The sequence below is a fragment of the Ovis aries genome, chromosome 12 (assembly GCF_016772045.2).
Source record: "Ovis aries strain OAR_USU_Benz2616 breed Rambouillet chromosome 12, ARS-UI_Ramb_v3.0, whole genome shotgun sequence".
Lineage (NCBI taxonomy): Eukaryota > Metazoa > Chordata > Mammalia > Artiodactyla > Bovidae > Ovis > Ovis aries.
Window position 1 is genome coordinate 44,001,556 of NC_056065.1, and position 25,325 is coordinate 44,026,880.

At 39.8% G+C, this 25,325-nt stretch overlaps 1 protein-coding gene across 2 annotated transcripts in view; it reads left to right on the forward strand.

Moving 5' to 3' along the window:
* Positions 1-25,325, forward strand: part of RERE (arginine-glutamic acid dipeptide repeats) — a 418,492-nt gene that overhangs the window by 17,929 nt on the left and 375,238 nt on the right. The window contains exon 1 of one of the 2 annotated variants that reach the window (XM_060396516.1): positions 1-25,325. This exon is cut by the window's left edge and continues 17,356 nt beyond it; it is cut by the window's right edge and continues 64,131 nt beyond it. The exons of the other annotated variant lie outside the window; for it this stretch is intronic. The gene's annotated coding sequence lies outside the window, so the exon portion shown is untranslated. 2 annotated transcript variants of the gene reach the window in all.

Here is a 25,325-nt window from a genome sequence, read left to right on the forward strand (position 1 = left end):
TAGAAACAATGTTTTGCTGAGATGGGATGTTGATTTGATAGGAGAGAATAATTGAGTCTTTTAAATACACTGTGTGCTTCTTGCTTCACCACATTGTCCTGAACCATGACAACCAATGAGCATTATATTAATAAGTAAGCTTGACTAGTTAGTGTGAGAGGACCTGTCTTGTGGCTTTCAAGTGTGATGAGGTGACCTGCTTCCTTAGCTGTCAAATGGGGATTATAGTACATCAACTGAAATGAAAACATGGATATGGAAATAAGTTGAAAATACAAACCCTATAAATCTGAAGTGTTTCAGTTATCTTTTTCTTTCTCAGGAAACTCAGCAATTGCAGCCTACAACCCTTACTTAATCCAGAAATATTTATCCTCTGTAATGTTACCTCTAGAGAAATCCACTGTTTTCTTGGTGTGTTTCTCATACAAACACTACATGCAGTTGTATTTGAGTGCTCAGTTAGCACTCAGCAGTATTAGAGAACTTAGGTTTTTGTACTAAAATAAAGTTTTTTTTCATTTTATGACAAGAGACATCAAAAAGGCATTTTTTTTGAGAATGGTAGTGCATTGTCTTTTTCTTCTTTTTCAACAAATATAGCAGTCTTAGAATCCTAGAAATCTGTAAATATATCAGTTCAGTTCAGTCACTCAGTCATGTCTGACTCTGCGACCCCACACCAGGCTTCCCTGTCCTTCACCATCTCCTGGAGCTTGCTCAAACTCATGTCCATTGACTCAGTGATGCCATCCAACCATCTCATCCTCTGTCGTCCTCTTCTCCTCCTGCCTTCAATCTTTCCCAGCATCAGGGTCTTTTCCAGTGAGTCAGTGCTTCACATCAGGTGGCCAAAGTGTTGGAGCTTCAACATCAGTCCTTCCAATGAGTACTCAGGACTGATTTCCTTTAGGACTGACTGGTTGGATCTCCTTGCAGGCCAAGGGACTCTCAAGAGTCTTCTCCAACACCACAGTTCAAAAGCGTCAATTCTTCAGTGCTCAACATTCTTTATGGTCCAACTCCCATATCTGTACATGACCACTGGAAAAACCATAGTCTTGACTAGGTGGACCTTTGTCAGCAAAGTAATGTCTCTGCTTTTTAATATGCTATCTAGGTTTATCATAGTTTTCTTCCAAGGAGCAAGTGTCTTTTAATTTCATGGCTGCAGTCACCATCTGCAGTGATTTTGAAGCCCAAGAAAATAAAGTCTGTCACTGTTTCCATTTTTACCCTGTCTGTTTGCCATGAAGTGATAGGACCGGATGCCATGATCTTCATTTTTTGAATGTTGCCTCTTTTGCTTTCATCAAGAGGCTCTTTAGTTCCTCTTTATTTTCTGCCATAAGGGTGGTTTCATCTGCATATCTGAGGTTCTTGATATTTCTCCAGGTAATCTTGATTCTAGCTTGTGCTTCATCCAGCCTGGCATTTTGCATGATGATAAGTTAAATAAGGTGACAATATATAGCCTTGACATACTCCTTTCTCAATTTGGAACCAGTCCGTTTTTCCATGTCCAGTTCTAACTGTTGCTTCTTGACCTGCATACAGATTTCTGAGGAGGCAGTTAAGGAGGTCTGATAGTCCCATCTCTTGAAGAATTTTCCACATTTTACTATGATCCACACAGTCAAAGACTTTGGCGTAGTCAATAAAGCAGAAGTAGATGTTTTTCTGGAACTCTTGCTTTTTCTATGATCCAGCAGATGCTGGCAATTTGATCTCTGGTTCCTCTGGCTTTTCTAAATCCAGCTTGAACATCTGGAAGTTCTTGGTTCACATACTGTTGAACCCTGGCTTGGAGAATTTTGAGCATTATTTGATAGCATGTGAGATGAGTGCAGTTGTGCGGTAGTTTGAACATTCTTTGGCATTGCCTTTCTTTGAGATTGGAATGAAAAGCTGACCTTTTCCAGCCCTGTGGCCACTGCTGAGCTTTCCAAATTTGCTGGCATATTGAGTGCAGCACTTTCACAGTGTCATCTTTTAGGATTTGATATAGCACAACTGGAATTCCATCACCTCTACTAGCTTTGTTCATAGTGATGCTTCCTAAGGCCCACTTGACTTTGCATTCCACCATCGTGGTTATCTGGGTTGTGAAGATCTTTTTTGTACAGTTCTTCTGTGTATTCTTGCCGCCTCTTCTTAATATCTTCTGCTTCTATTAGGTCCATACCATTTCTGTCCTTTATTGTGCCCATCGTTGCATGAAATGTTCCCTTGGTATCTCTAATTTTCTTGAAGAGCTCTTTGCTGCTGCCGCTAAGTTGCCTCAGTCTTGTCTGACTCTTTACGACCCCATGGACTGCAGCCTACCAGGCTCCTCCATCCATGGGATTTTCCAGGCAAGAGTACTGGAGTGGAAGAGCTCTCTAGTCTTTCCTATTCTATTGTCTTCCTCTATTTCTTTGCATTGATCACTGAGAAAGTCTTTCTTATCCCTCCTTGCTACTCTTTGTAACTCTGCGTTCAGATGGGTGTATCTTTCCTTTTCTCCTTTGCCTTCAGCTTGTCTTCTCTTCTCAGCTATTTGTAAGGCCTCCTCTGACAACCATGTTACCTCTTTGCATTTGTTTTTCTTGGTGATAGTTTTGATAACTGCCTCCTGTACAATGTCATGAACCTCCGTCCATAGTTCTTCAGACACTCTATCATATCTAATCCCTTGAATCTATTTGTCACTTCCAATGTAAATATATGTTTTGGTGGAAAAAATACAATGAGGATGGCATCAGTAGGTTATTGTTTAAGTTAGGGAAAGGAGTGTTTTTCCTGCCACCTCAGTTGCAGCACCGTGAACTAGGTCTAGAGAGATCTGGTGTTAGCATGTATTCCCTGAAGTGATTTAAGAGGCTGTTTTTCTTTCTCAAGTTGCTTATTCCAGTCTAATCGCTCAGGAAGGAACCTTTGAAGATTTTTTACTTTCTGGGAGTCAAAGATTAATTTGTAATTAAAAAGGTTAATAGAGTCTTTTTTCCCTCCTTCTTAAAAAAAAAAAAAAAAAAAAGGCCCTGAGTCGGGAGAGTTGTCTGGTTAAGTGCTTACTTTTCCCATGATGTGATCAGATAGTTTGTTTTCTCCTTTTGTTTGGATATTTGAGGTAATTTCTCTGCTTAAAAATAAAATTCTGTAGGAAGGAATCATGTTTTTATCACTCCTTGAGAAGAAGAATTCAGCTGTAAGACACCACTGAAAAGAATCCAGCCTCTGGGGGAAGTGTTAGAGAATTGAATGTTGCTAAAGCTTCAAGAATGGAGGAGGTAGACCTATTTTGAGCTTATCTGTGACACCTGTTTTGTTTAGAAAACTCCAGTGAGTAGGTATGGCTGTGTTGTTGAGGTTTGGTTTTACTTTAAATGCAGTGACAGTCATGTGTCTTCCTTTAGGGGGTGATTGTCTAGCAGTAACTGAGTGTGCACTGTGGCCCAGTCACTGCAGGACCACTTACAGAGATGCTTTGTGAGGACTTTAGCCTCCAGTTTGTGGTGTTACTGAAAAAAGAACTGTGGCCATTTGATGTAATCTGGACAGGAGACCTGTTGTTTTTAATTACATTGAATTAGCAGTCAGTCTTTGAATTTCTTTGTCTTAGTGGATGCTATAAGAGAAAGGGTCCATAAGGATAACAGATGGCTATGAAATTAGCCAAAAGCATAAGTAAGAGTATATTTCAGAGATGAGGTAAACCTATTGTGATTACCTGCTTTTTACTGATTTCTGTGGATTACTGATCTGATGTTTGTTTTTAGATGTGCAGAAAAAGTTCTAAAATTTGATACTTTTTCTATTATAAACTTAATGGATTACAAAAAGATATAACTTAGACTCCATTAAGTGAAGAAGGCACCTTTCTGGTATATCTTTTTCTGTGAAGCTTCACTTCTGTGAAGCTTCTTTTTATTAAATTCTGGGAGAGAATTGTTCAAAGTTTATATCATAGTGATGATGTACTCAGTTGTATCTGACTCTCTGCGACCCCATGGACTGTAACCCACCAGGTTCCTCTGTCCATGGGAGTCTCCAGGTACGAATACTGGCATGGGTTGCCATGCTCTCCTCCAGGGGATCTTCCTGACCTAGGGATTGAACCTAGGTTTCCTGCATTTCAGGCAGGTTCTTTACCGTCTGAGCCACCAGTGAAGCCTAAGGAATGATGTACTTTACTTGTGTAGATGGTTTCAGACAAAGTTTTTTCCCTTTATACTTTCTGTTTTACTTGATTATTAGAAAATCATGTTTTCAAACTAATGTCTTTTTTCTTAAATACGGTATGTTCCCTTATCTTCTATGATTCCTATGGATGTGTTTAATTTGAAAACAAGATATTTCACAAGAATCATACTCTCCAAGTACCTATAGAAATGACAAAAAGGAAAGTACAGTCTTGTTTTTCCGAAATGATAGATAAGGTGATAAATAAGTGAAACAATGATTATCATAGAAAATATCTGTAACTTAAGGCCATAGCTTTTAGGAGGTTGCTCTCAGCTCAGTCTCCTTTCCTCTGGGTGGTTTACTTTTGGTAAAGGGAGCATCTGAGTGGCACGTTGGGCTTGTCGACAGTAAGTTATCCTAGTGCTTCTTGCCGTACTAGGCCCTGGGAGCTCAAAGATGAGTAAGATGTGTCCCTCCTCTCAGTAGAGTTCATGACCAAAAGGAAGAAACAGATATGGAGCAAAATCAGTGTAATACAGTCTGAAAAGAACTGTAGAAGAAGTGGAAACATCAGGTTCTGACAGCTCAGAGTGAGAAGTGTACATACACCCAGGACATTTATGTAGCGCTTAGTTTTTAAAACACAGGATATCTTTGCCTGTCTCTTGACAAGTTGGTCCTTCAGCCCCCCTTCTGGCAGCTGCATTTGTGAATGTGTGACCTGGTGTAAGTGGGTGGGGCTTTCCTTGGCACTGATGCTTTCTGGGGAGTAGAATGTACATCTCTTGGAAGAGGTTGGGCATCCTAACCCTGTATTATACTGAATCGCAAATACTTTTCTATGTGTTTTGTTTACTCTGAGCTGATATGGCAATAATTTTGTTCATTTTTCATGAGCCCCTTCTTTGGGAGGGGGGAAACTTTTCAAATAAAGAAAGAGGAGTCCTGTAGCAGAAGGACTTAGCATTTCCCTTGGACTTCTCTGCCTTGGGAACTTGCATACTTTTTTATGATTACATGCTACGAGTAACTTAGGTGCTGTTACTGTTTTACATGTTTTCCTCTTTGAGTGGTGGGGGACACAATACTTTGTTTTTCAATTTATTCTCTCCTTCCTCCCTAAATATGAAGTAAATCCTGACCTTTTTTTCTTCCTAGAAAATGACTTACTTAGTTTTTAGAAAAATTACATTATCTCTGTATGGAGGATTTGAAGCATTGTTTAAAAATAAATGTATTAGTGTTAAAAAGAATGACACAGGGATCACCTTAGGGCTTTATTAATTAAACTCCAAGTGTTAGTCATACCTATGACTTCCATATTTCTCTTATACTGGCATTAAATCCATTCATTCACCAAATAGATTTATTGTTTATTTGTATTATTATTTATTTGCTAGATAATGTGGAAGGTGCTGGGGAGACTTGCACAGTGGTAATGTTTGCCTGCATTAGAAATGAATGAATGAGTGAATGAGTGAATAAATAAAGAAGTAAATCTGCTTCCTGTGCTAAAGGGGCATGTAAATTCAATCCTAATCGTGGTGCTTAAACCTGAAGTTCCAGAGAGAAGCAGCTGGCACTGAATTCTGCCTGGCTTAACCTTCCATCCAGGATCTCTCAGCCAGCCAACAGATATTAGATGTGTGTTTCCAAGATTAATACTGAAGGAAATGGAATATAAACTTTGGTCTCACAGTTTAGAAGGCAAGCCTTGCAAAAATGTAACATTTAGAGTTCTCTAGTTCAAAAGTGAAACTGCTTATTGTATAGCATAACAGATACAGTTCAGATTCGGGCTAACTAGAGATTATTGTGGGTTAAAGAAGTTAACTAAGGATCTATTGAGAAGCTTAAGAGGGGAGCCTTGAAGAATGGGTGCTGTTTGCCTAGGAACTGGGAGAGCAGGTTAGGGAAGCCCTAGCAGGTCAGCCTGAGGCAGGAATGAGGATGATTGTACAGGGTTAAGTAAAGAGAGCCTAGTCAGAGTAGAGAGTCTGTGGATAGATGGAGTGGCTTGATTTAGGAGGACCGAATGGTATAGGCATAGAATTCCTGCCGACGCCTGATGGGAATGGGAGGTGAGGCAATAAAGTCGCAAGGCCTCCAGAGACTGTGGAGGACTATCTTAGTGTTTTGGGCCCCAGATTTGTAATGTGGCCATTGGAGTGCACTGGGCAGTCCTGGGAAGGACATATATGTGCTCATGTGCTGTTAAAGCTGCTTCCTGTCCTTGCTTGTAGTTTGGTCAGATGGTGGAATGGATTGGAGGAAAGAAATAGCTGCAGGCCAAACCAGCTTTTAGAAGGCCAAGCAGTTGGTGAAGAGTCACGCTTGGCTTTTATTTAGTATCATATCTTATAAAAATTTCTTACCCCAAATCTATTTTTTCTTAAAAAAAAAAATCAGAAATCATAGATTATATATGATTTTGTTTCATCTCTTCTCTTGCCTCTCACACCAGTCACCCACTCTGCTTCATCCTCTTCTTTCCTCCTCCCCCTCCCCCCTTTTTTGGCTCCCTCTTGTTTTCTTCTTCAAGTCTCAGTTTAGGGAGCATTTTATCTGACAGCCTTTCCTCAGTCAGGGCTGTCTTCAGCTTCGCTCTCCCTTGTCAGCTGTCTTACCTGGGACATATCACCACATTATAAGTGCCTGCTCAGCCTGCCACCCAGAGCTCAGAGCTCCAGCCCAGTCTTGGTCTGCCCAGGCAGGTCAGGCACAGGGTGCATGCTCATTAGTAAATACTTGAGCAGTGTTAAGGTTGGGCTTACTTGCTGTTGTCATTAATTAAAGAAAAAGAAAACCTTGATATCTCCTAAACACTTCTCCATTTCTGTATACTGATTATTTATTATGGTTATATTATTTTTGTAATGTATTTATTTCTATATATATATATATGTATATAATTTGTTTTTGTTTTTTTTTGGGCCATGCTGTGGTATCGATATGTGGTATTGGTGGGGCTTCCCAGGTGGTTCAGTGGTAAAGAATCCACCTACCAATGCAGGAAATGGGATTTCAACCCCTGGGTTGGGTAGGTCTCCTGGAGAAGGAAATGGCAACCTGCTCCAGTATTCTCACGTGGAAAATTCCATGGACAGAGGAGCCTGGTGGGCTACAGTCCATGGGGGTTGCAAAAGAGTCAGACACGACTTGGTGACTAAACAACCAGCAGATGTGGTATTGGTATGTGGTACTGGGCCTTTAGGTTATTTCCATTATTTTCATTATTCCATTCTTTTTCCTACTATATCTAGTACTACTACCATAAACTTTCTTGTACATACTGTACTACTTTTCAATGCTTTTAAATAAAAAATGATAAGGAAAAACCATACACAAAGCACAAAATTATTTTTAAAAAGGCTGGTATTTAAAATATTTATATACTGTGTCCAACTTCTTAGGGAGTGGCATATAAAAATCACATTTTTGATCCAGATCTCATTTTGAATGAGGAAAATATACCTCTGTCATTCAAATTAAACAAATTATAAAGTGAAGCAACTATGCTGCTTAGAGGAGAGACAGTGATGGAATGGATGGCGGAATCTGTAAAGTAGAGTTTTCAGGGACAGCTTCTCTGGGCCTTGAACAGGATAAAAACCATGCAGAGATTTGGGGACAGAGGATTTCAGTCAGAAGGCATGCCAAATGCCCAAGTCCTGAGATGGGAGCCTGCTGTGTGGTTAAGGATCAGTAGACCAGTCAGGGGCGGGTCTTACAGGTCACCCTTGACCACGGTAAGACCTCGGGTTTTTTTTTTTTTACTCTTAAGTGTAAGGGATGCCAATGAAGATTTTGGTCAGGGGTGTAGCAGGATCTGATTTGTCTTTTAAAGAGATCCTGAAAAGCTGTTGCATAGAAGACTGTTGCCATTCAGAGTGGAAGGAGGGGGCTGGGGAGGAGGCTGTTGCAGGAAACCAGGAGGCAGGGTTGGGGCTTGGATAGGGCGGGCTGGTGTAGGCCATGCCAGTGGCCGGGTTTGGACTTTGGAGAAGCACTGTGTCTGGAGAGATGAAAATTTTACCACTAGTTAAAAAACAGTTTAAGGTAATCCTCTTGTTGAATATGACTTAATAGTATTCAGAATGCCCTTTTCTTCAGAGTATTTGGTAGGTCTTGTAGAAATTAACTAAACTGGTGAAGTGGGGAAAGGAATCAGGAAAGATAAGACCTGGGACTTGATTGTATTATTAATCCATTTGCTGATGGAACAAGACAAATTCCATAATGTCAGATGTTCAGATTTCCTGCTGTAATAGTCATTTATGTGATATAAAAAGTATGTCTCAAGAGTATATACTTGGATGAATTATATGCTGAATTCTAGTGCTTAGTATGATTGTGTTCAAGGAGAGCTGTTTAGTATTAACTGTGAAATATGCTGCAGCAATAATAATAAGGAATGCAGTGGGTGCCTTTTTGCTGTTATCAGATCCATTAACAAGTTTTGCCATGTTCGACTGCTCCCCATCGTTATGCTTTATGGTTCATACTAAGCTGTAGATGTAAATGACATCTATTCTACAACAGTTTCTCAAGGCCTTGTAAACAGTGATGTATTTTGGGTAAATATTTGTTTGCAGCATATTAATGCTAGACAGTTAAGGTTTGCTTTGGTTCTACTCCTGTGTTCTACATAGGGTTGTAGCCAGATAGAGAAAAAAGTATTTGACAGTGTACTTGAGGTTTGCGAAACTGCATTGACTTATGTGAGTGCTTCACACTCTTCTTTATTATTTCAGCCATAGAGAGAAGCAGCTTAGGCCAGGGACATCCTTTAGTATAGAAGGTTCTGTGAAAAGTGGGTGAAATTATTTCACAGGCCACTAAATTGAAGTGGATTGCATCTCTCTCTCTTTTTTTTAAAAACAAAATTTGTCTTTTGAAGTGGAAATTTAAACTTGTGATATCTGCTGTTTGCAAGATAGTAAGTATTGAGTATTTATTGGTTTTTGTTTATTCTTTTAAGGGTTCGGGTCTAAAATTCAGTAAGAATTTTAGAATCCTCTTTTCCTTACCCACTTAAAGGTTTAAAACAAAGACTTAAAACTCTTCCTTTGGGGTGTTAGGTCATTTTGTTATGAGGAAAACTGGACTCTCCAGAAAAAGACATCATTCATTCAACAGATTTATTCAGCATGTCTATCAAATGGCTGCTATCTGCCTGACATATTTATAGATGTTTAGGAGACATCAGTGAACAAAAGAGAAAAACTCCCAGCCTTCCCTAGCTCCCGCCCGCCCTCCTCCCCCGAACTGGCAAACCTCGCCCCTGTGAAGCTTATATTCTACTGGAGCCATCTAGCCAGAAAAATGATAAATAAGAACATTGTGCAGTATATTAGAATGTGTTAAGTGCTGTGGAAAAAGCAGAGTTCAGAAGGGAAGGGTGGTGATTGTTGCGATTTATTGATAAATAGGGTCAGGATAGGCCTCATAGAGAGGGAGATATTTGAGTACAAGGTTAAAGGTGGCGCTCAGGTTAGCCATTTGGAGTTCTGGGGTTCCAGCATTCCAGGCAGAAGGGAAAGGCCAGCACAGAGGTGGGAGCCAGGAAGACAGGGAAACTGGAGCAGGGCCAGACAGGAAGGGTGCTGTGTTAGCCTCCCCGCTGCTGTAACAAAGTGCCGCGGGCTGGGCGACTGAGAAGAGCCGAAATGGATTCTCTCATGGTTTCGGGGCTGGAAGTCTGAGACCAAGCTGTTGGCAGGGCTGGTCCCCTCTGTGGGCTCTGAGGTCCTGTTCATCCCATGCTTCTCTCCTGGCTGCTGGTCGCTGCCTGCAGCTCTTGGCGTATAGACTCCCCACTCCAGTCCCTGACTGTATCCTCACTTCTCTGTTTCTTCTCTTCTCCCTCTGTCATCCCTAAATCTGGGATGACCTCATCTTGACATTCTTAACTTGATTACATCTACAAAGACTATTTTTCCAAATCAGGTTGAATTCACAGGAACTGGGGGTTTAGGACTTTCACTTAAATTTTTGGGGACTACCATTCATCTGTATGGATGTGAGAATTGGACTATAAAAAAGGGTGAACATCAAAGAATTGATTTTTTTGAACTGTGGTGTTGGAGAAGACTCTTGAGAGTCCCTTGAGTTGCAAGGAGATCCAACCAGTCAATCCAGAAGGAAATCAACCTTGAATATTCATTGGAAGGACTGATGCTGAAGCTGAAACTCCAATTTTTTGTCCACTTGATGCGAAGAACTGACTCATTAGAAAAGACTCTGATGTTGGGAAAGATTGAAGGCAGGAGGAGAGGTTGACGACAGGATGTGATTGTTGGATGGCATCACTGACTCAATGGACATGAATTTGAGCAAGCTCCGGGAGTTGGTGATGGACAGGGAAGCCTGGTGTGCTGCAGTCCATGGGGTCATAAAGGTCAGACACAACTGAGTGACTGGACGACAATTCATCTGTATCGACTCTGAAGCTAAAGTGTAATTTGTACTGGTAAGGGGGTAGGGGCAAGTAGATCTCTGGTGCCCCAGGAGTCCTGTTAAGGATCTTGGCTTAAATTGAAATGGGAAGGAGTTGGAAGGTTTTGAGCAGAGACGCGACATATGATTTGTATTTTTAAAAGATCACTCCGCTGTATTAGCAATAGACTGGGGCAAAAGGGTAGAAATAAGGAGATAGGTAGGAGACTATTGTAATAATAATCCATGTGAGAAATGATGGTGACTCAGGCCAGGATACTAGCAATGAGAGGGTGAGAAGTGTTTGGCTTCTTCCTGTATTTTGAAGGTAGAGCAGCAGTATTTTCTGATGGATTTTGACGTAGGTTTGGGGTGAAAGAGGGGAGTCAAGAATGATAGCAAGGTTTTGAAACTGAGCAGCTAGGAAAGATGGTGTTGTCAGGAACCAAAATGAGAAGACTCTGGTGAGAAGAATCAGTAACAAAAATTGCTGCGAAGAGATCAGCAAAAATGGAAAACCAGGAAAAACTGTAACTGATAGTAGATGGCATCCTGGAAGCTGAGTGGAAAAGTATATCAAGTTAAGAGAGGGAGATGTACTGGGGAAAAATTCTGCTAAACCAGGTCAGATTAGGACAGAGAATTGATCACTGGTTTTAGCATGGTGGAGGTCAGAGATGATCTTTACCAGGTTCATTTCAGTGGAGTCAAGGGCCTTACTGGAGTGGGTCCAAGAGAGAATGAAAGGAGAATTAAATAGTTGCAGGTAGTAGAAATTTAGTGAAGAGACACATTTTTTTTTTTTTTTTTAAGACAGGAGGTATAAGAATATAGAAGTATCTTAATGTCTCAATTTTGTAATTTCAGGGGACACTTAGGAGCTGCATGAATCCTCCCATGAACTTGCAGGTTAGAAATTCCTGGCCTGTAGCTTGCCAGTAAAACTATAGGGCACCAGTGTACTTCCTCCCTGGAGATTTTTCTTTTGTATTAAGAATTTTTGTGGTTTGGTAATTATTAACTACGAAAATTCCTAAGTGTCTTTAGTTTTCCTTATAAGGAATAGACCTTGGCACAAATCATTTATTTACATTAGAAAATTTTAATTTTACACTATACTGTTCTACACGAATTTAACCTTTTTTATAATCCTGTATGTTTTTATTGTCCCCAAGTGGAGGCACAGAAAGTTTCAGGTAACTTGCCCAAAGTCACCCAGCTAGGAAGGGGCAGAGCCAAGTTTTCCACCCCGGCAGTCTGGCTTCAGAGTCTGTGCTCCTGAGCACCGCCCTGTGCTTCCCCTGGGGGTTCTGCAGTGGCTGCTGACATAGTGTGGCTGTGGGGTGAGGCAAGTGGGATGGAAGTAGGTGCTGAAGGGCAAGCGATGCTTTTGCAAAGCCTTTGAGATTTTCATCAGAAGGAGTCTGTAAAATAGTAAAATAGTGTCCTTTTGGGTTTGTCTCTGGTGAGTAGAGTATGGTTGTAGTGGTTTTTATTCCAAGGACTTGAGAACAGCTGCTTTTCCTTCAGCAGATTGGTGAGCAGCCCATTCTTTTGTCTAAGAGTTGTTGGCTGGCACGGAGACCTATGTTTTCCATTTCCAGCAGGTGAAATTGCTCCCTTTCCACCTGTATTGTGTTTTCTGGTTCCTTTGACAGTTGGGCTTGATTTTTTGTGCACCGTGGGTGGCATTGTTCTCTAGGATCAGATGACCTAAATTGCTGGCTCTGTTTATTGTAGAGTGATTCAAGTCTGCCTTTGGGCCCTAGAGTTAAAATGGATGGTTCTGAATCAGTGTGGCTTGAAGAGCTGATCGCCAAGAAACTCTCAGTCTGGGTGGATAGGGCAGATCGCGTTGATTTGGTGCAGGTTGCTTACCTCTTTCTCTGCCGTGTGGTCAGTCTCTGCTTCCTAAGGTAGCTCAGGCTTGTTCTTCCTGTAATCTTTGCTTGAGGATGGACCAGTGAGGGCCAAGAAGTAGGAGAAGCAGTTCACAGAAGTACTGGAGCCCAGATAGACCATCATTTACCCCAGAGCACAAGTTAGAGTAATGATCGAGTTGATACTGGAACCCAGTTTTCTTAATGTCTGAGTTAATAGGATGTTATTTTGGAAATTCCCTGGCGGGGTGGTAATTAGGACTTGGTGCTTTCACTGTCATGGCCTGGGGTTCATCCCCTGGTTGGGGGACTAAGACCCTGCAAGCCATGCAGTGTGGTTCAGAAAAAAAGTCATTTAAAAAAGTAAAAGCACTTCTGTGCAGTCATATAGTCTTCATCATTATAATGAATGTATACTATTTCATAAGTGTTACCAGTTTTTTATTACTCTAAATAACACTGTATGGATCTTTAAAAAAATTCAATAAATATCTAGTCGCTGTTTCACTGTTCTAGGCACTGAGGATATAGTAATGAATAAATAGAAATAGGAAGAAAATCTCTGCTGTCATGGAGTTTGTTTGTAGCAAGAAGATGTGTCTGCTCATATTTACAGTTGTTTCCTTAGGATAGAGTGTGAGTTTTGATATTACAAGTGAAACTATTCAGTAGCTGTGTTTCTAAACATTAGAACAAACTTTCTTTTAAATTCTCTGTAAAAAACGGAAGTCTTCTACACTATTTTCTCTGATTTGTTTGCCCCCTTACACATAAGTGCTATCAAAAATTAAAATGAATAGGGATCTCTAAAAGGAAGTGTTTTAAGTATCACTTTTTGATAATTAAGGAACTTGGTTAATTGCTTTTTCTTCCCACTAATCAGCTAAAATGTATTAGTAAGTCATGATTTTTGGCATAGTTGAGAAATTTTTCAGTGAGTTTATTATAGATTTGACTGTTAAGGTTAAATTTTAGGTTATAAAGGTGACTAGTAATTTCTCATGCCTTGCACTGTCCTTCTTTCATTTCTAGTAATTCTCTAGGGACTTGGCAGCATCTTTAATAAAACTGGATGATGTGGATGCTTGGCATTCAGTGTGATCCAGTCTGCTCTGAGATGCCCCAGTTTGAACTTTCACTTGAAGTGTGCCTAACAAAGCAATATTCTGTTCAAAAAGGTATAACCAAGTCTCAGCTGGAAAAAAAAGTAGATGACTTGTTCAGACTACACATCAAGCACCAGCTTCCTGTAGTTGAATCAAGCAGAGGGACTTTAAGACAACGGTCTGTGCAGGTGATCAGGAGTTATTTTGATACGTTGTCTAATAGTATATACATTAGACAAGTTTTATATAATGACTGATAACTTGAGTTGAGCCAGTTCTTTGCTCTTAGCTTAGTATGGTGAAATTGCTCTAGCAATAGGGGGATTGCTTTAGCTGCTGTATTTTCTAATTACATCTAATATGGCTGGATGGCATCACTGACTCGATGGACGCGAGTCTGAGTGAACTCTGGGAGTTGGTGATGGACAGGGAGGCCTGGCGTGCTGCAATTCATGGGGTTGCAAAGAGTCGGACACGATTGAGTGACTGAACTGAACTGAACTGAACTGAACTGAATACCCCATTCTTCCAGAGAGGTATTATTATTGATTTCCAGGGGAGGAAATGGAGATTTGGAGAATGGCAACCCACTCCAGTACTCTTCCTTGGAAAATCCTATCGATGGAGAAGCCTGGTGAGCTCCAGTCCATGGGGTAGCAGAGCTGGACACGACTGAGCGACTTCACTTGCACTTTTTCACTTTGTTTCATCACTGCTAGTAGTGATATCAGATTTGGGGTTCAAATTGAGGTCTGGGTATTTGTAGCTTTTTCTACTATGTCCTACACCTTTCCTTAATATTTTGACAGGTTTTGTTTTACAGTGACCCATCTGAAACTGTATTTTTCTTTTTCTTTGTGGCTGTATTGGGTGACTTGCAGGGTCTTAGTTCCCCAGCCAGGATTGAGCCCAGGCCATGGCAGTGAAAGTGCTATCTCCTAACTACTGGACTGACAGGGAATCCCAAAAAACTGTATTTTTCTTTCATTTAGAAAATAAAATATTCTCTTCTGTTTTGTTTTCCCATTTTATTGATATTTTTCTTTAAGAAGTTCTAAAAATTGAAACTAAGTTCAGTCCTTCTCTCTTTTTTCTTTCCCTTTAGTTAGTTCTTTTATTACATTTTCATGATATAAAACACAAGAAACATACTCAGTGACACTTGACAGTATTTTTTTTCCCCCCCTAGGAGGGCAAAGAGGAAATCTGGATTTCTTAGATAAGCCAATACCTTCCAGAAATGGAAACAGCCATACAACTTACTGTTTCAAGTAGGTTGCCGTGTAAATGTTGGCAGATAAAATATTGATGGCTTTCTTGCTCTGCTTAGAATTCCTTCGAAGGTTTAAGTGCTTACTGGCTTCACTCCGAACAAATAGTTCTAATTTTTTACTTTGATGTTATTTTAACATTCAGTAAAAGAGAACATACTTAAGGGCAAGGTCAAATATTGATGGTTTTAGAGGAATTGGAAAGAGGAAAACTTATTTTTAAAATTTGACAAATTGTGCATTACATACTCAAAATAGAATGAGACAGTCGTGGGGGAAGAAAGTACCTAATAACTTCAGGTGAGTGAAAAAATTTAGAAAGTCACTGAACCATTTAAAGTGAACTCAGATTAGGAAATTGTGTATACGAAATGGTTTATCAATCTAGAAAGAATGTATTGTTGTGCTATGAATGATAAGCAGATATATCTGTAAGGCCTTTGGGATTATTACAGTTGGTATGAAAAGTATGTACCAATTGATGTCTACTTAAATCATATGTTGAAATTATTAACCATGTTTTCAATAGACAGATTTCTCAGCTAAGGAATCAAAATGTTAGCTTTGGTTTAAGAAGCAGTGTGACATGATGGTCAAGAGCAGACTGAAAGCCAGATGCCTGAGTTAAAATCTCAGCTCTGCTGATAGTATATTATATTAATGAGGGAATTATTTAACTTCTCTGGGGCTCAGTTTCCCTGTCTATAAAGTAGGGATAATAATAGTATTACCTTGTAGGAGTGCTGTGAAAATTAGATTAATTAATGTATACAAAGCATTCAAGCATTTTGGTGTTTATTGAATACTTACCCTATATATTTGATATAAAGTGCTGGGAAATACAGATGTAGGAAAGATTTAAAAAGAATTGAGAGAATAGATGAATATTATAAGAGAAGGTGTGAGGATTAGATTGTTTACATGATTGAATCTCGTTCTGCTGGATTAATGAAATAATTTTGAGGAAAAAGCAGGAGATGAGGGATGGACCGACCGTACATGAGTTAAAATGCGTGCCAATACTTGAGCAGTTTTATGAGAAAGTGGATGCTTTGAAGTGAAGAAAAGCTAAAGTGTAGAGGGGTGAGGAGGTCAGCTGGTGGGAAAGATGAGACTAGCAGGCCAGTGATGCTGATCCGTGGAGAGAGTTGGGGGTCCTGACCTTCCTGCGGCCCTGCTTCTAGTCCCTTCTTTTCCTGAATTTGCATGGTTCAGCTTTGCTGGAATGGGAACATCCTATGGGAACATCTGCACACAAATCTCCTGTTACTTGAGATGCTGAGTGAGTCTCTGTTCTTTGCAACACAAAGAACAGAACTAAAATGCTTTAAAAAAAAATAGGCTTTATTTCTTAGAGCAGGTTTAGGTTCACAGCACAGAGCTCCTATGTATCCTTTCACCACCGTCCCCCCCCCGTTCTGAATTATTCACATCTTGCCTTAATGTTACATTTGTTACAGTGATGGCCCATTTGTTACAGTGATAAACCGATACAGATACATTATTGTTAACTAAAGTTCATAGCTGAAGTTTGAGTTTACTCTGTTGCATATTTTATGGGTTTGTATCTGCCCTAAGGTTTGCATCCACCTTAGAGTATCATTCAGAGTAGTTTCACTATCCTGAAAGTTCCCTGGTTCCACCTAGCCATCCCTCCCTCCCCCATCCCTGGCAACTGTTTCCAGAACATCTTTTTCAGTGCTTTTTGCAGAATATCATATAGTTGGAGGAGAAGGCAATGGCAACCCACTCCAGTACTCTTGCCTGGAAAATCTCATGGATGGAGGAGCCTGGTGGGCTGCAGTCCATAGGGTCTCTAAGAGTCGGACACGACTGAGCAACTTCACTTTCACTTTTCACTTTCATGCATTGGAGAAGGAAATGGCAACCCACTCCAGTGTTCTTGCCTGGAGAATCCCAGGGATGGGGGAGCCTGGTGGGCTGCCATCTATGGGGTCGCACAGAGTCAGACATGACTGAAGCGACTTAGCAGCAACAGCCTGGAGAAGATAAGGTAGTTTGATTCTCCTCTGTATAATAGGATAGTAATCTGTTTTGATTCATTTTTTAATTTACTGAAGTTGAATAAGTTGGGTATAGTTTTTAAATTGGTTACCAAAACAAAGGGGGAGATATGAAATTCCTAGTTTATACAGGGAGTATAAACGAGAGTAAGTAGGGGTGAACTCTGAACCATTCTGACAGAAAGAAAACAGGACCAGAGGAGGGAAAGATTCTTTTGAACAAATGTATCTGATTATTCAGGATTGCTGAAGGCCGAGGTCTGAATAGAATGCCTTGAACTAGTTGATTTCCGACAACAGAGCAAGTTGTGACTGTATAAGTGGATGGCTTTATGGAGTGAAGGGGGAGATCACTGGAGTTGAGGTTACCTAGAAATCAGGAGACATGGGTTTAATCCCTGGGTCAGGAAGATCCCTGGAGAAGGAAATGGTAGCCCACTCTACTGTTCTTGCCTGGGAAATCCCTTGGACAGAGGAGCCTGGCAAGCTATAGTCCATGGAGTTGCAAAAGAGCTGGACATGGCTTAGTGACTCAACAGCAACAACAGGGATGAGGCGCCTGGCTGTTAGACAGGCATCCTCTTGTTGCACCACCTAGATTATGGTGGACCCAGGTGAGAAGGAAGACTGAACAGATGTCAGAGACTCCTGCAAATAGGGGGGGAGACCACCCAGAGATTGTTCTGCTAGCATTCTGTGACATTTCTCTAATTCCCTTTGCTCTTTATCTCCTTTGGTTGAATATCATTGATATCCCACATATATACCATTTTTAATTAATGTTAACTATTTGTGATATGCTCTTCAAATTTTTTCTTAAAAAATGGTATCACACTAGATATGTTTTGCAGTTACTGCTTATTGAGTAAATTATGAATGTTTTCATGTCATCCAATGTCGGTAAATTTACTTTCAGGATTATTTTTAGTAACTGTGCAGTGTTCTGTTATATGAATTTGCTATAATTTATTGATGGAATTCAATTATTGTTGGACATTTCTAACATCTGCTATTTTCCTCACCCAAATGTATACTGTGTTTTGAAGTTAATATGACTTATAATGGCTGCATAGTATTCTGGAATGTGGGTGCACTGAGAGTTGGTAGTAGTGAAGGGGTGTTTTTAACCATTGACCTGACTGACACATCATTTATGAAGGCCAGCTCAGTTGTGCAGTTAAATGGCCACATAGATAAACATGTTCTGTGAGTATGAACTCTCAGGATTTGGGGAGTTGATTTTCTTTTTCTTTTGCATGAGAGGAAGTTGGCTTTGTCAGCTTGGGTCTTTGTGCCATTTCCTGGACCAGAAGATTTATATTGAAAAATGCTGGGTGCTTAACAGTTAGGAAGTTATTTTGCTATGTTTACAGCAAGATATTCTTATTTGCCTTTCTTCATTGGAAAAGGGTAAATAATCACTGATTTTTACCCCCCTTAATGAAGCATTAAAAGTCAAATTGGGTGTTTAAGTATCATGAAAATCGTGACAATGACATAAATTGCCTTGCATTTTCTTGTGTGATGTCCTTGGGAATACTACACGTGTTTTGCAGAATGCTTTGATTGAAAATATTTACGCAGAAAATGAGCTTGCAGTATGAACACATTGAAATAACTAATTTATCACCCACTAAAATAAATCCTAGTGTCTACAGCTTCCAAGCACTCCTAAAAGCTGATTCTAAAGATAGGATTGGACTGGAAAGAATGACTACTGACTTGTTTCATATAACTTCTTCAGAACACTTTTCTGAAGTGAATTTTTAAACTTATTTGTTAACTTGTTCATTGTTTACATATCTCAGCACCCCCCCCCCGCCCCCGCAAGACACCAGAAAGTAAGTCACAGTGGTAGCTGCTGTATCTGCTGTGCTATGCTTAGTCCCTCAGTCGTTTCCGACTCTTTGTGATCCCATGAACTGTGGCCCACCAGACTTCTCTGTCCGTGAGGATTCTCCAGACAGGAATACTGGGTAGCCATTCCCTTCTCCAGGGATCTTACCAACTAGGGGATTGAACCCAGGTCCCCCACATTACAGGTGGATTCTTTGCCATCTGAGCCACCAGGATTACCAATGTATTCCCAGTCACAATTAATAAAAATTACTAAGTGGATGAATGAATTGTATTAGGTCTGTTTTCAGTCCATTTAAGTTGCTAAAAAATTGACTTCTGAAAAGAAAGTAATATTCTAGATACATATGAGTAAAATGAAATGAAGTAAAGAGTTTTATTTGGGGTGTCCTGGTGATGTAGAAGAATAATCTGGGGGTCCTACTTTTCCCTAAATAGTATTCTTCTCTCTAAGTCACCTAGATAACAACCACAAGTCTACCATTTTGACCATCTAGACTTTCACATGTTTTTCTCAGTCTTCATTCTGAAATTGTAGTTTGTTTTTTTTTTTAATTGAAGTATAGTTGAACTGACTAATTGGAAAAGACTCTGATGCTGGGAAAGATTGAAGGCAGGAGGAGAAGGGGATGGCGGAGGATGAGATGGTTGAATGGCATCACTGACTTGATGGACATGAGATTGAGCAAGCTCCTGGAGTTGGTGATAGACAGGGAAGACTAGCATGCTGCAGTCCATGGAGTTGCAAAGAGTGAGACATGACTGAGCGACTGAACTGAACTGATAGTTGACTTACAATGTTGTGTTACTTTCTGGTATACAACAGAGTGATTCAGGTATACACACACACACTCAGTCCATGGAATTCTCCAGGCCAGAATACTGGAATGGGCAGCCTTTCCCTTCTCCAGGGGATCTTCCCAACCCAGGGATCGAACCCAGGTCTCCCGCATTGCAGGTGGATTCTTTACCAGCTGAGTCACAAGGGAAGCCCATATATATACATGAGCCCATATATATACACATACATAAACATTCTTGTCCCTATTCATTATAGTTTATTACAAGATATTGAATTCAGTTTCCCATGCTATATAGTATGACCTTGTTGTTTATCTATTTTATGTATAGTATTTTGTATCAACTGATCCAAAACTTCTAATTTACCCCCCACCCGTGTGCCCCTTTGATAATCATAAATGTGTTGTCTGTGTCTGTCAGACTGAACATAAGTTCAGTGTGTGTGTGTGTGTTAGTTGCTTAGTCTGACTCTTTTTGAATTTTTCTGGATGTCCAAGAGTGGGATTGCAGGATCATACAGTAACTCTATTTTTAGTTTTCTTAAGGAACCTCTATATTGTTCTCCATAGGGGTTGTATCAATTTATATCCCACCCACAGTGTAGGAAGGTTCCCTTTTCTCTATACTCTTACCAGCATTTATTTGAAAACTTTTTGGTAATGGTCATTCTGACTGGTGTGAGGTGATACCTCATTGTGGTTTTTCCAGTAGTCATGTATGGATGTGAGAGTTGGACTGTGAAGAAGGCTGAACGCCGAAGAATTGATGCTTTTGAACTGTGGTGTTGGAGAAGACTCTTGAGAGTCCCTTGGACTGCAAGGAGATCCAACCAGTCCATTCTGAAGGAGATCAGCCCTGGGATTTCTTTGGAAGGAATGATGCTAAAGCTGAAACTCCAGTACTTTGGCCACCTCATGCGAAGAGTTGACTCATTGGAAAAGACTTTGATGCTGGGAGGGATTGGGGGCAGGAGGAGAAGGGGACGACAGAGGATGAGATGGCTGGATGGCATCACTGACTCGATGGACGTGAATCTGAGTGAACTCCGGGAGTTGGTGATGGACAGGGAGGCCTGGCGTGCTGTGATTCATGGGGTCGCAAAGAGTCAGACACGAGTGAGCGACTGAACTGAACTGAATAGTGATGTTGGACTTCCCCTGGAGGCTCAGATGGTAAAGCGTCTGTCTACCGTGCAGGAGACCTGGGTTCGATCCATGGGTTGGGAAGATTCCCTGGAGAAGGAAATAGCAACTGACTCCAGTACTCTTGTCTAGAAAATCCCATGGATGGAGGAGCCTGGTGCAGGCTGCTGTCCATGGGGTCACAAAGAGTTGGACACGACTGAGCGACTTTACTTACTTACTTAATAGCGATGTTGAGCATCTTTGCATGTGCTTATTGGCCATCTGCATGTCTTCTTTGGAGGACATGTCTTCTTGTTTGGGTCTTCTGCCCACTTTCTGATTGGGTTGTTTGTTTTTTGTTATTGAGTTGTATGAGCTGTTTGTATCCTTATTGGTTATATCGTTTGTAGATATTTTCTCCCATTCCTGTAGGTTGTCTTCTTGTTTTGTTTATGGTTTCCTTTGCTGTACAAAAACTTATAGGTTTGATTAGGTCCCATTTTGCTTTTATTTCTATTGCCTTGGGAAACTGACCTAAGGAAAACATTGCTGTGATTTATGTCAGAGAATGTTTTGCCTGTGTTCTCCTCTTATGATTTATGGTATCATGCCTTCTATTTAAGTTTTTAAGTCATTTTGAGTTTATTTTTATGTATAATGTGTGGGAGTGTTCTGACTTCATTGATTTACATGTGGCTCTTCAGTTTTCCCAGCACTGCTTGTTGACAAGCTGTCTTTTCTCCCTTGTATATTCTTGCCTTCTTTGTTGAAGACTGATTGACTGTAGGTATGTGAGTTTGTTTTGTGCTCTATGTTCTGTTCCAGTGATCCATACATCTGTTTTTGTGCCAATACCATGTTGTTTTGATTACTATAACTTTGTGGTATTGTCTGAGGTCTGGGATGGTTATGTTTTCTAGCTTTGTTCTTTTCTTCAGGATTGCTTTGACAATTCTGGGTCTTTTGTGGTTCCATGTAAACTTTAGGATTATTTGTTCTAGTTCTGTGAAAATGTCTGATTTATTTGATAGAGATTGCATTGTCTGTAGATTGCTTTGGGTAATATGGCCGTTTTAACAGTATTAATTCTTTCAGAGCATGGAATATCTTTCCATTTCTTTGAATCATAGTCAATTTCCTTTATTAGTGTTTTATATGTATGTGTGCATGCTAAGTTGCTTCAGTTATGTTTGACCCTTTGTGACCCTGTGAACCATAGCCTGCCAGGCTTCTCTGTCCATGGGATTCTCCAGGCAAGAATACTGAAGTGGGTTGCCATTTCCTCTTCCAGGGGATCGTACCTGCCCAGGGATCTAACCTTTGTCTCTTACATCTCCTGCATTGGCAAGTGGGTTCTTTACCACTAGTGTTTTATAGTTCCCAGCATGTAAATCTTACACCTCCTTGGTGAGGTTTATTCCTAAATATATTATTTTTTTCCTGATGCAACTTTAAAAGGGATTTTTTTTTGTTGTTGTTTTTTTAACTTTCCCTTTCTGATAGTTCATTGTTAGTATAAAGAAATGCAACTGATTTCTGTATGTTAATCTTGTATCCTGTTACCTTACTGAATTTGTTTACCATTTTAATAGTTTTTGTGTGGAGTCTTTAGGGTTTTCTATATATAGTATCTTGTCATCTGCATATAATGACAGTTTTACCCCTTCCCTTCCAAAGTGGATACTTCTTGTTTCTTTTTCTTGTCTGATTGCTGTACCTAGGATTTCCAATACTGTGTTGAGTAGAAGTGGTGAGAGTGGACAGTCTTGTCTTATTCTGAAATCGTAGTTCTTACGCTGGTGCTGCTTTGGTGTATCTAGGACAGCACTGTGTGATAGACATTATAATGAGTGTTAACTATGAGCTACATATGTAATAGAACATTTTCTAGTAACCATTTTAAAAAAAGATGTGAAATTAACCTATTGTGTCCAAAAGATTATTTCAACATGTAAATAATGTCAAACTAACGCTTTTTTTACATTCTTTTTTTTCATACTAAGTATTTGAGATTCAGTGTGCATTTTACACTTATAGTCTCAGTTTGGATTACCATAATGCAAGTGCTCAGTATCCACGTGTGGTTGTGTCTACTGTATTGGACAGTGCTTATCAATCATTTAAAAACCAAACTGTGAACCAGAATGCTAATAATATAGGTGATAGCAAATACATCCATTTTATAGTCTTTCGGAGGATAGCTTATTGTTTAATTTTAGTTTTTTGGTGAAGTGGGGCACACCACATGGCTTGTTGATCCCTTGAACTTGGGCCCAGACAATGAAAGTGCAGAGTTCTAACCACTAGACCATTAGGGAACTCCTCTAATAGGCTTTTTTTTTTTTTTTTTAAGGAAAAAAAAAAAGATTATTTAGTGTCATCAGGTTTGTGTAACAATAGTAAAATAGTAATTTTTTGCTGCAGGCTAAACATTGAATTGGTGGAGACTTTAAACAAGGTAATAAAAATGCTATATTAATGGATTAAAAAAAAATCCAAGGGAAATTCCCTGGCTGTGGTTAGGACTCCGCACTTTTATGGCTGAGGGCCTGGTTACAATCCCTGGTCAGGGAACCAGGCTCCCACCAGCCACATGGTTCGACACCCCTCCCCCCTCCAAAAAAAATCCAGGAACCCTGAAGGTTGGCTGTGTCTGGTCCTTTTGGAGTATTTTTTTTTTTTTAAAGTGTGTGCAGAGCATCTAACCATAACTGTACTATTAAGTGCTTTAAGGGAAAAGAGATCTGAAGCATATATGGCAAAATGTTAACATTTGTTAAATCTGGGTAGTTAGTACATGCTGGGAAAAATTGAAGGCAAAAGAATAGGATGGTAGCGGATGAGATAGTTAGATAGCATCATCACCTCAATGGATGTGAATTTGAGCAAACTCCAGGAGATAATGGATAACAGAGGAGTTTGGCATGCTACAATTCAGGGGGTCACAGAAAGTTGGACACAACTTAACTACTGAATAATAACAACAAAGTGAGTATATGGTGTCTCTTGTATTCTCTAGTACTTGTCTACATGTTGTAAACATTCCATGGAAAAATTTAAAGATATAAGAAACTTGATTCATAATATAAAATGTGAATGAGAACTTTATTTGGTGTGTTATAAATTCTGGAAATGATGCTGTTGTTGTAGTTTTAAATAGTGACTGTATTCTTTCTTTTGCCTCCAGTTAATAGTGAGTTGTAGAAAAGTGACAACTTAATCCACTAAATGCATTCTTTGGATGAGACTTGTTATGAAAGGCATACCATCTGGATATGCTTTGCTTTCACGTTGTAGCTATAGCATTTTGAAGAATGCATTATTTCTTAGACATCCTGTTTAGAGAGAGATTTGACTTTTAGATCTTTAAGATGTCAATTAGTAGAGAAATTTTTATAGTTAAAAAGTTTTAAAGTTTTTGGTAATTCAAAAGTAAGGAGAAGGGCTGTAAGTAAACTGAGGCGGTCTTCGTCCTGAACTTCAATCAGTAGGTGACATTTCCTCTTAGATCCAGGTTTGACCAAATGCTTCTATAGTGTTCAAAATATGTTTGCACTGTTGAGAAAGTAAAAACCTCATCATCCATAATTCCTTGGAAATGACCTCTTCCAGTCAGTTGTGTTTATAAAAGATTAAGTACCCATTCTGAGTCAGGTACAGTACCTGGTAACAAAACCTTACTTAATCTTCACAGTAATCTTCTGAGGCCAGCATGTTCTCTGTTACAGATGACTATACTGGGCTTCCCTGGTGGCTCAGAGGATAAAGCGTCTGCCTACAATGCGGAAGACCTGGGTTCGATCCCTGGGTTGGGAAGATCCCCTGGAGAAGGAAATGGCAACCCACTCCAGTATTCTTGCCTGGAGAACCCCACAGACGGAGGAGCCTGGTGGGCTACAGTCCACAGGGTCTCAAAGAGTTGGACACGATTGAGTGACTTCACTCACTCACTCACTCACTCACTCACACTGTGCTCAGTGGTGCCAACTCTGGACTACAGGACATAGAAGCTTTTGGTAGTGGTTGTTTCAGATTTTATTTTAGAAAATCTTCATCATATTAGCATACTTCAAAAATACTAATAATGTTTTTACCCTTTAGAATAATTCAGAATTCAGTGTCTGAAGGTTTTCACTATGAGTAAGGCAGTTTGCTTTCATTTTGTGCCCCGGCAGTCATTTAATGGATTAGAGGTTCCTGAGAATTACTGTGGGATGGGACTAGAAGTGCAGTATTTTATTTTATTTTGAAGTGCAGTATTTAAATAAATCTTCTGAATGTGTTTTTGTTTTTTTTCTTTGTAATTGTTTCTTTCCTAAGGGTAAAACCCAACAGAAGTTTTCTCCCAAGTAAATAAAGTCTTCTACCAAACCATTGCCACAAATGAATAAAAAATGTCCAGAGTTTTAAGGTTTTAAAAACTATTTTTAAAAATAGTTTTAAGGTTTAGTTTTTTCTTGTAACCTAGATAGTTTAAATATCAGGAATTCTTTCTTCACTTTGTGATTGCAGCTTGTGGAGTTTCCTTTTCTCTTTTGAAGCCCTTAGCCAGAGCACAGGTCAGTAGACACTTTTGTAAAGGGTTATAAAATGAATATTTTAGACTTTGTGGGTAGGGTGGTGTTTGTCACAACTACTAAGCTCTGCCCTTGTAGCTCTC